General features: G+C 36.2%; 2 non-coding genes across 2 annotated transcripts; both read left to right on the plus strand.

Annotated features, from left to right (window-relative positions):
• Window positions 1-10,440: 10,440 nt before the first annotated feature.
• Window positions 10,441-10,513, plus strand: trnav-aac (transfer RNA valine (anticodon AAC)). Its single transcript has one exon. It is a non-coding gene; the product is annotated as a tRNA-Val (tRNA).
• Window positions 10,514-10,689: 176 nt separating this feature from the next.
• trnav-uac (transfer RNA valine (anticodon UAC)) lies at window positions 10,690-10,762 on the plus strand. Its single transcript has one exon. It is a non-coding gene; the product is annotated as a tRNA-Val (tRNA).
• The last annotated feature ends 232 nt before the right edge of the window (window positions 10,763-10,994 follow it).

Genomic DNA, 10,994 nt, shown 5'->3' on the forward strand with positions numbered 1-10,994 from the left:
ACAGTGGGAGAGTCAGACGGCTGTCTGCTTCGCCATGGAATCGCCTGGTGACGTTACCTCCTTTAGAAACGTCACAGTGAGCTCCCACAGAAACTGGAACGCTGTGAACAACAACAGAATGGGAGCTTCCTGATGATTCATCCATTCCTAATAACCTTCTTCGCTGATATGACTGTTAGTTCTCAGTGTGAAGCGTCAGAATATTCCAGTGTCCTGCTATGATATTGATTTTTAAACCTCATTAGCAGTGGTGCAACTTCAAAAAGTGGACCATGAGACGAATATTAAAGGACTGGCAGATTTAAGCAGTATGAAAGAATGAAATTCAAAAATACAAATAAAAAACCCAAAATGCTGCAAAACTGGCATTGAACTCAATTGTTTTAAGTAAAGGCAAAGTGAAAAGTTCCTTTAGGTTAAAGATTTGTAAGTTTTGAGTTAAACGAACACAAAAAAGTAAGTTGTCATAGCAAAAGCAAAAATAATTAAATGAAATTAATGTAAATAAGTCCATAAGATGAACTGCAGCCCAAAAACACTTTTTAGAGTGTGTAACCTGAAGAGAAATAATAGGAAAAAAATCCCAAAGTTAATTTTAAAGTTATGATGATCTCCGAATACCAAAAATAATACTACACTAAAATGAAATAAAATCTAATTTGGGTTTATTTCTCTGAAGTACAAGCTTAATTTAGTGTAAAAAGATCATTTTAAAAACATCGGCTCTCTTATGGTCTTTAGTAAGAGTGTGCCCAAGGAGTAATAAGAAAATAATCTGTCACAAAGAGCTTTAGTTTTGACTTTAGCTACTAACAGAAAGAAATCAGAAAAAGTAGATAAAACTTCAACTATTACTGCCTTCTAATAACCTGTAATAACAAAATCAAAATTATCCTCAATGTTCTTGCAGATGAGTTTGTTACCTGCGTACATGTTCCTTTCAGATGAACGTTATGGTAATTATTGTGGCATTTTAAGATTATTTATTAGCATCTCTGAATTGGACTAAGAGAGAAAAGGTTAAACTTTCTTTCAGATGATAAAATACATTATTTTATGCTTTTTTTAAAAATATATAATTTAAGAAATTCAGATATTTATCAAGCATGATATCTAATTTTATTGCTAGTAATTTCAGTTTCTCTTTCTGAATACCAATAAATGAAACTTTAAGAAAATATAAATCCTAAGCTTTCACAGAGAGCTTACAAATTCCTGTCACAACAGATGTACTTTTTTTTTATTTGTGCCACAAGTTTGATATAATTACTATTAATAATTTGTAATATTTGTAATAGCCTGCAGCCACTGCGAAACTAAACCTGCTGGCCTCATGCAATAAAAAAAGCATCTTCACGTCACAATAAGCCTTGGAGCTTTTGACTCAGCCTTCCCTGCTGGGAGGACAGTTTATGAGCCTCCGTCTGACCATTTTGTACCAATATAACTAAATAAACTGCGTAAATTTGGTCTTTGCGTAAATGTTTATTGGACTTAAAAATGGGTCCCCTGAAAAGTACCATTACGAAGAGTTTTCCATTAACAGACACACGGGTTGACACAAAAGATTTATCAATTGGAGACTGGAGACTCTTGAGAGATCTCATCTCGTGTGCGAAATATGATTTCCCTGATCTTTTATAAAAGCTTGCTAGGCAACATGATAATACCATTGGGGTAAGTCCATTAAAAATATCTGCCTGGATGTTATTCATGTTCAGTTGCCAGGCCAACCGGTTCACAAATAATGTAAAAATAAAACTTGATGACGAAGTGAGCCAGCGGGAGAGCTTCTTAGAACAGCAAAGTTAACTTTGGCAAAAAATAGAAAAAAAAAGCCTCATATTGTCGTTACCGTGGGACGTTCGAAAAACACTCGGCAAATAAAATTGAGGCTTACGCATTTTGGTGAAGAGATCTGACGTTTGGTGAAGTAGGCTGCAGCATTAAAAACAAAACCTAATAATACACATCAAATGTGCAAACAGGAAAAAAGATACGAGAAACAGCAAAAGCACTGCTTTGGAAAGTTCAAATTTAATATAACATAGTCAACTATGTCTCTGTAGGGATCGTCTTAAAATTCAAACGTTTACATTTATTTTCTTAGTTTTCAAAACTAAGGAAATATTTCGAAAACCACTGTTTACATAAGTTTTAAACAGTAACTTTCATAAAATATTTTGTGCAGTCCTCCAATAAGCTTCTCATAATAGTTTGCTGGAAATCTGGCCCATTCCTAATGACAGATAGTGAGGATTAAAGCTCCTATATTGGATGTTTTTGCATCTCAACCCACAATATGCCTGCAGGTTGACATCAAGGCTTTGTGATTACAACTTAAAAATATCACCGCTGTGACGTTGAAGCCTCTGGGTAACTAGTAACATTTTGTTTTAATTTTCTTAATTTAAACTAGTTGCAAAAACCAGTATCAGTGTCCACAGTGAGGATCCAACAATTACCTAAAACTACGACACAAGTATGCAATTTTTCTTTTTTTTTTTTAAAAGAAAAAAACAACAATAAAAAACAACCTTCTTTCTGTTGTCTCATACTTAAGAAATTAAAATCATTTTCGGAGCTGTAAATGATCTAAAATGGGAGGAATAGTCTTATTTTCATTCAAGTGCTGAGCAAATTAGAACAAATCAATGCTTGGATGTGCCATAACTTTCCCAGCTGGACAGAAACAAACCTCAAGTCGTAGTTTTTTTGACCTAAAGAGGAAAGACATGGAGATACAGCATTCAGGTTTCATGCTTTAGAAATCTTGAACAAACTTCCAAATGCTGAAATCAAGGCTAAGAGGTCATTTCTTTGAAGTTATTTTTGATTTATAATAAAGGAAACATCATTACTGTAGCCTGTATTCCAACTTTTTCTTACTTTCCCTCATCATACTGCTGTGATGTAATGTTCTTCTATACTAAACTCGCTTGGCCTATTCATAAAAACGAAAAAAAAAAAAAAAACAGATGTTCACATACGCTATATGAAAAAAACTTATGTTTCACGACTTACTATTAAATCAGACAAAACATTTCCTGTTTCAGGTCAGATAGAATGTTAAAAAATTAAACACTTCTGAATGGTTTAGTTATTTGAAACAATCTTCCATTCCAATTAAAATGTAATTGGAACGGTTTTTGAATTTTAAAATAAAATAAGCAACACTCAGAAAGCTAAAGAACGAACACAAACAATCATATAAAGTGGTTTGTGACTGAAAAGCCAATTTTCTGAAAAGGAATTTCTCCTGTCAGTCAAAAATGCTGCAGCAAGGCTTACTTTTCCAGGGAAACAACAAAGGTCTGAAAAACGGTAAAAAAAAAAACCTAGAGGCTTTTTAATGAGCACACCAGGCAGACGGCACATTTTGCTCCTGCCAAGTCATTAGTAGCTCTTGAGTTTGCTGTCGGTGTTAGGATTCCCAGACAAATGTCTGCTGTCACAAGAGTTTTTGTTTTAAAGCAGCTTTTTCTGATGACACTCTGACACCTGCGCCCTGACAGCCACAAAGTAAACATCTTTTTTAATGCCCTCCACAACATCATATAGTCTCTTTATTTGGTTATGCCAAGGAGCCAAGAACCTGCTTCTCCATAGCCTCAAGTGGCTCTTTGGATTTTCCACAATGCCTCTTAATAATTTAGCTAATTTGGCTGCAGAACCAACAAATGCTTAAAAGTATAAGCCAGTTTTAGAAATTTTTTTTTGTATGGAATAAATTGCGCATTAAGTTTCCACAACAGAATCACACAAGTACCTCATTACATTGAAAACAGAGTGTTTTATTTTGTTTAAATCACTTCCTGCAATCAATATCACATTGTAGAAAATGCATTCATCCTCTTTTTGTGAATGTTTAGGCTTTTCTTTGTTTTAAAAGTACAAATAAAATGGTAGTTCTTAAAAATGACCACAGCTTTCCTATTGATGTTTGCTAAAGCAACTTTAAGTCGATTTCTCACAAAATATTATGCAACATTTGCAGCTGTAAACAAGTTTTATTTTGCTGGACTCAGGGAGTAAACATCTTTTTAGTTGATAAAGGTTGCAGACCTCAGAGTTATATAATATCATATCAGAAGAGGCTTTCCCCCCCCAGTGAAATGTAGGAGCAAGTTACAAAATGAAAACAGCAGGGGGCTTAAAAAAAAAGGATGTATGATTAGAAATGGTAATTACAAGGCCTGGTTACCATATGTAACATGATCCAACAGATGGATCTGAATATTCAATTCAGTATTTCCATTTTTAGGATTCACAATGCCTATTAATCAATGAATGGATTTGTGTCTACTGGGAAGATTTAGGCCTCGGAGACAGAGAACCAGAATGAAGGTTTTGTCATCCGTCTGGAATAATGATGATAAGAAACTCTTCCCAGTATAAAAGAATACATCTTAAAAAAAGACGTACTTTGCAATTCTGAGAGAAATGTCTGTTTTATAAACAGACATTATAATAAAATTAGAAATCAACCAGAATACTAAATATTCTCCATCTTTCACACTCTTAAGATAATAGACTCCTCTATTTTATCTTCTTTACCTCCATCAGGGATTTATGGGCAGGTTGCAGACATTACACAGACAACTGTTCTCTATCTTTCTGTAGGGGGCCAAGTTTAATTGGCTGAGCTTAAAAGCAATCATGGATAATTGGTTATTATTTGCTAAGATGTATTTGTGAACAACCCCAACTCAAAGCATCAGATTGCAACTATCTTAACAGAACAATTGAAAAATGAAGATTATAACAAAATAAAACCTGTCAAAATTTTTTTTTAAATCTTTATTTTTTTTCTATGCTGCAAGTATTGGATCAAATTTGTTAGCTTTATCATTCGCAACAAAAAAGCATAAATGTTCTAGATGTATGTTTTGTCTTAATTCATGACTAGGCCTGCAGGCGCAGACGGAGGAATCTTGACAGGAATCTTAAAACGTCCATCTAAAGAAAACAAACTCCCTCTGCAGTCTGATCTTACAGCTTTCAGACCAACAACAGAAGAAAAGGTAAATTAGGATTGTGGTAAACAGCCAAAAACGATCTATAATGACATAATAACGCAGCAGCAAGTCATATCAAGAGGCTCAAATCTTTATAGAAGCAAGAAAGTAATGAAATAATTTGTCAATGACTCCCAATAACACATGATTCATAAAACACAGAATGCATGCAGCGACAGTTGTTTTCAGCTTGCATGTAGCAACCACTAAAGAACAGTAGCAAGAGCTGCAATGTACAGGTGATCATTCCTGACAGAATGATGAGAAAGTAAAGAACTTGAGCATAAATACTGAGCATGAAGGGTAAAAACACAACAGAGGGAGAACTTCACTGCATCCACAGCTGTGAAGACCAGGTAGACTGACATGGAGGAGTGGTGAGGGAAGTGCAATCAGTCACAAGTAAATCAGACACAAGAGGGCTTATGAGGCAATCAGTGGGGATGCACAATTAGAGAGAAAGCTGGATGAAAATGGTTGAGACATTTTTTTAAACAACTTTTTTTGCCAAACAAAAACCTGCTGATTACCTGAAATAGGCTCCACTTTATTAATACACCAATAAACTGATTGTTTCTTGCTTCTCACTTCATCTTGGGAGAGTGATCCAGAAAAAGATGAGATACAACTGTGGAAAAAATTAAGTCCACTGCACTGAACCCCATTGAAAACCTCCTGGTTATTCCTACCAAATACTGATTTCTGATCTCTTCCTCAGTTAAAACTTGCATGAACTTGTTTTCTTTGCGCTACTTGAGGTCTGGAAGCACTGCATCTTTTTTGTTATTTTGACCATTTTTCCTTTTCTGCAAGTAAATACTAAAATTTTGCTTGGAATTTCAGAGACACTAGTTCATAGAATAAAATAACAATGTTCATTTTACTGAAAACATAAACCCATAAAGACTAAAATCAGAGAAACTGATCATTTTAAGTGGCCTCTTAACTTTTTCCAGAGTTGGGCAGCTAAGATGCGGTGGTGATTTCAGAGCTTATACTGGGTATACTGGTTTGAGACACGACAGAACCTTGAACCTTTCTGAGATGACAGAAAGGTTCAAACCTCATATGGTAATATTGTAAAAACAATAAAACTGATAATAAAAACACATTCATTCATTATTTTCAATTGTTTTAGGTACCTATACGACTGTGACTGGATGTCACAGCGATCACAACCCACAACCATACTGGTCTTGAAAAACGTACCTACTTTTGCAGGTACAGTTACATAAAGAAATGTGGTTTTTATCACTACACTGCACAGTAACAGAATTTAATCATAGTTTTTGTATTTCTCAATATTCAAAATCATAAAAAATTTAGAATTTTTAAACATGCTCAATTGAAATGTTTCTTTATCATAACAAAATAAAAAATGATGTGAACATAATAAATGACCACACCAATGTAGACTATCAATATTGAACCCATATAATATGCCAAACCCGGTAGGAGATTGCTTCAGCCATAATCGGTGACACTTTAGTTAAGTAAGAAATGCAAGCTGAGGCCACCAGCACAGATAAATGAACAATAAGTGACTGCTTTGTAATAACTGATTACACATATCTGCAAGAAAAACACTGATTATACGGTATTTACATTTAAAATGTTGTAGTTGAGAACAAAGTGGAACTGAAGTCAAATAAATTTTTTTAGTGCAAAAATTGGTGAACGATTTTGATCCAAGTTGTTTCCCACAACTCGCTCTCAAGAGAAGTTGAGACAAAGCAACTTGAACAACACTTCCTGTGAGCGTTTCTACAAACATCTGCTGCCCCGAACACCTGACACCGTTTCTTAAAATAACGTTGCGCTTTTTAAGCTCTCTTATCAGGCATTTTTGGTTTCACAATTGCTGTTAATTTTGTGGCGATCTTCGCAACTGTGAGAATAAAAGATGATATCGTACGAGCAACACGGAAAGCAGAGTGGTTTATAATGTGCATTTTGTTTCTTTTAAAGCACAAAAAGTAGAGTAGCATTGATGCAGTCCACAAAGGGGAGGGTGAGAGCTCCTGCACCCTGACAAATTTGTATTATAAGAGTCGCGTCATTTGCAACAAACCATGAATTTTCCACACTTTCTAAGTGTTATTTCCTGTATGAAAGTGACTTTTTGGGGATCACCTGTGGTAACGCGGCGGTCATCAGTTGGCCGAGCTCTCAGTAGAGCACAGGAAATCCCTTAATCACCATGACAACGCCATGCACCTTCGTATGAATGGCGTCAGCCAAGTCCCTGAGCCTCATAGCAATACTCGCTCCCTGCTTTTCAGAGAAAAGCTTGCCCTTCAGCTTGAGTCATATTATGTTCTTGCTATTAGAAACCGGAAACAACAGAGGCTGAGTTTTGTGGCTTTGAATGATCACATATTGATATATGGGAGATTAGTGTGACACATCAGGTTGCACGTGTGGTTAAGATCAATAGCAAATAACTCTGGTCTTCAAAAAAGCTTAATTTTTGGCTTCATCCTCATTAAAATGAGCCACATTTTTTTCTTAATCTCTTTATCTGGATTCAATAGTCATTACATTTTATTGGATTCAAGGGCAGACAGTGCTAAAAGGAAGCAGAACTTTAATAAACATTTCTTTTAAATACTGCCTCACAGATAAGAGGCTGCCGGTCTTCCAACCTGCTTTCTCACTACTTTGTGTCCGATAACTGCCAGTTCTCTGCAGCACTTTGGTGGAAATGGAGTTTGCGTCTTCCATCCTTTTTGGTTTCTTGCACATAATTTTTAATATGGTTATATTCCAGGAATTTTGGCGTTCGTTCCCGAGAAATCTCCATTGGAGATATCGATGGTAATGTACGATCCTGTTCCTGGAAAATGTCAAACGCAATGGGAGGCGTCATGTGTCTTTTCTGGTAACATCTGTAAACTCCCACAAGAACTTCACACCAATGACTCGTACTGTGCCGCATATTCAGCCTACTCACCCTTCACAGTGACTTGTGGAACCAACACCCTTCCACCCTCAGATTAACAGGTTCAGGTTCCCCTCATTCTCGTCTGTGGATGATTTAAAATGCCATTCTCTAATTTGCAGCCCATCATGTTTCTCTTCATTTCCACACCTCGTCTGTGACTCAGCAGACCTCTGTGTTTCTCTGCTCTCTGTCAGGCACGTATGTGCTCATTGGTCTGAGTGCAGATTATTGTGGTTTTTCACATCACAACTTGTTTACCATTTAAAATGTTAATCGCTGCAAAGCTGGTTCAGACCATGAAACAGAGACAAAGACAAGAGCTCAGGGCTGAAGCAGAACATAAGGATCTCTAGGTGTAAAAGATGTACTGGAGGACGGGAGTGAAGGCCTGGTTAGAAGAGAAAAATTGCAATAGCAAAACATTTAATTTATTCAGACCTAGTGTCCAGAGGATTTTCTGTAACGCACATGTGTCAAACTCAAGGCCCGCGGGCCACATGTGGCCCGCCATGTCATTTTATGTGGCCCCCACAGCATTTTATAGGCCGACATTGACTTACAATAGGTTTTGAGCAAGAATTGACTACAAACTACATCTCCCACAATGCATTCCGATTGTTACCAGCTAACATTACGGCTTCTTGCCACTAGAGAGCAGCAGAGTCACCTCAAGCTGCTTATTGATTTTCCCAGCGAATAAAACTGAGACATCGACAAGCTAACATCAAAACGTCCAAGAAAAGAAACATCGATTTACAAGTAAGACTGTGAATGAAGATGTGTGTGAGTTGGTGTCAGGGCGGCAGGTCGCGCTAGATGTTATCTTGACCGACAACATAAAAAAAAAAATCGGTCCTGTATGGTCCGTGAAATTACAATCATATTAACATCGACTATTTAGTCGCATTTAATGCTTTTAGTTAATATTCACCGTGAATCCAGATCCCATCACAAATGAAGCAGATAAATGTGTCTACATTTTTCTCGTAGTGACAAAAACCACCCCAATAACTTTTAATAAATTATATTAAGCGACTTTATTTAAATTAGCATCACTTCACCCGCTGGGTTCTGAATGTATTCCTCCTGGTTCCCATCTGCAGAAAAATCTGCACTAATTCATCAGTCAGTTGGATCTGTCTGATCCAAACAGATCAACTGAACTCTGTGAGTGTTTTACCCTGCGCGGTCCGGTGTGCGCTTTTACCAGGATTATTTATTTATTTATTTATTTATTTATTTATTTATTTATTTTTCGTGGTTTTGCTTTTCCGAAACGGACAGATGTCACGTTTGCAGCTCCTCCAGAACGCCGCTCTCCTGGGTAACGTGAACCCAGAAGGCTCCATTTGTTAAATCCGCTGGATGTTAGAAACTTCCAGCGGTTTCTAATTCTTCGCAGTCCGCAGTGGTTGAGCAGCGGACTGCGCATGATACAGTCTAATTAACTTTTGCATTGTCCACAACGTTGCATTCTCTTTAGTTTTCTCTGGTTTGTAATGGAGACTTGAATTTAACGCGCCATTTCAACCAAAGGTTTGTAATGCGCTTCCTAACCATTTTTTATTTGTAAGTATTGATTTTACTTTTTAGCCAAGCCTCTGTCTCTGCTAATGACATCTTCAATACATTTTTTGATCCCAGTATTAGTTTATGGACTGAACAGACAGAAACAGTTACCATTATACATTTTGAATTGTTGATTTTATTTTTGAACCATTTTTTTATTGTAAAATGTTGATTTTATTTTTGAACCATTTTTTATTTTAAAGTGTTGATTTTATTTTTGAACCATTTTTTATTTTAAAGTGTTGATTTTATTTTTGAACCCTTATTTATTTTGAAGTGTTGATTTTATATTTGAACCCTTATTTATTTTGAAGTGTTGATTGTGTGAAAGACCTTACACATGAATTGCCCCATACGGGGTTTGAACCGACAACCTCAGCATTACCAGCACGGTGCTCTAACCTGCTGAGCTAACTCACCTACCTTACAAACTGTTGAGTTTCCATGGATTTAAGAACTTACATGATCTTACCACAATGAAGATTTGATAAAAGTGCTTATATTCTAATGTTTTTCAAAACAACGTACATAATATTTTATTTTCCAGAGATTTTGTATTTTGAAGTGTTGATTGTATTTCACAGATATTTTTTAATTTAATGTGTTAATTTTATTTTTGAACCATCTTTTATTTGTAAGTATTGATTTTATTTCATAGCCATTTAGCCAAGTCTCTGTAGAACCATTTGTCTCTGCTAATGACATCTTCAATACAATTTTTTGATCCCAGGCTTAGTTTATGGACTGTAATGTGAAATTAGGCACAATTATAAGTCTGACAGTTTGTTCACCAAGTTACTGTGCTCTCTGAGAGGATCTATAAGTATTTGACATTGTTCCATGCCCATCGTTGACATTAGTCTCTAACAAAATGTGGATCATCTACCAGGAACACTGCAAAGAGCATGAGTTTCTGTAGTGTAGTGGTTATCACGTTTGCTTAACACGCAAAAGGTCTCTGGTTCGAAACCAGACAGAAACAGATTTTGCATGTTCTATTCATCACAGGTGTTTACTAAAGGTCAACAAGGGTTCTGTGGTGTCATGGTCTGTACTCTGAATCCAGGCATCTGAGTGCAAACCTAAGTTGACATTTTCATGTTGCATCTCACATCATCAACTTTGGAACCTCAAACTGAAACAAAGCAGAGAAGTTCAGTTCCTGTAGTGTAGTGGTTATCACGTTTGCTTTACATGCAAAAGGTCTCTGGTTCAAAACCAGACAGAAACAGTTTTTGTAGGTTATGCATCTCTTAGGGTGCAGTGAGACAACAAGAGCCTTCCTCTTTTGTGATGGTTCATTTGCCAATCGACTTCAATGTAGGCTTCTTTGAAATCGAAGCTACTTTACTTCATTTGCCAATTGGCAGTTCTATGGTGTAATGCACATGTCAAACTCAAGGCCTGCCGACCACATGTGGCCCCCGAGCATTTTATAGGCCAATGATTGACTTAAAATGGTT

This window comes from Poecilia mexicana, unplaced genomic scaffold (genome assembly GCF_051168715.1).
Source record: "Poecilia mexicana isolate PSO_F unplaced genomic scaffold, ASM5116871v1 scaffold_11, whole genome shotgun sequence".
Taxonomy (NCBI): Eukaryota; Metazoa; Chordata; class Actinopteri; order Cyprinodontiformes; family Poeciliidae; genus Poecilia; species Poecilia mexicana.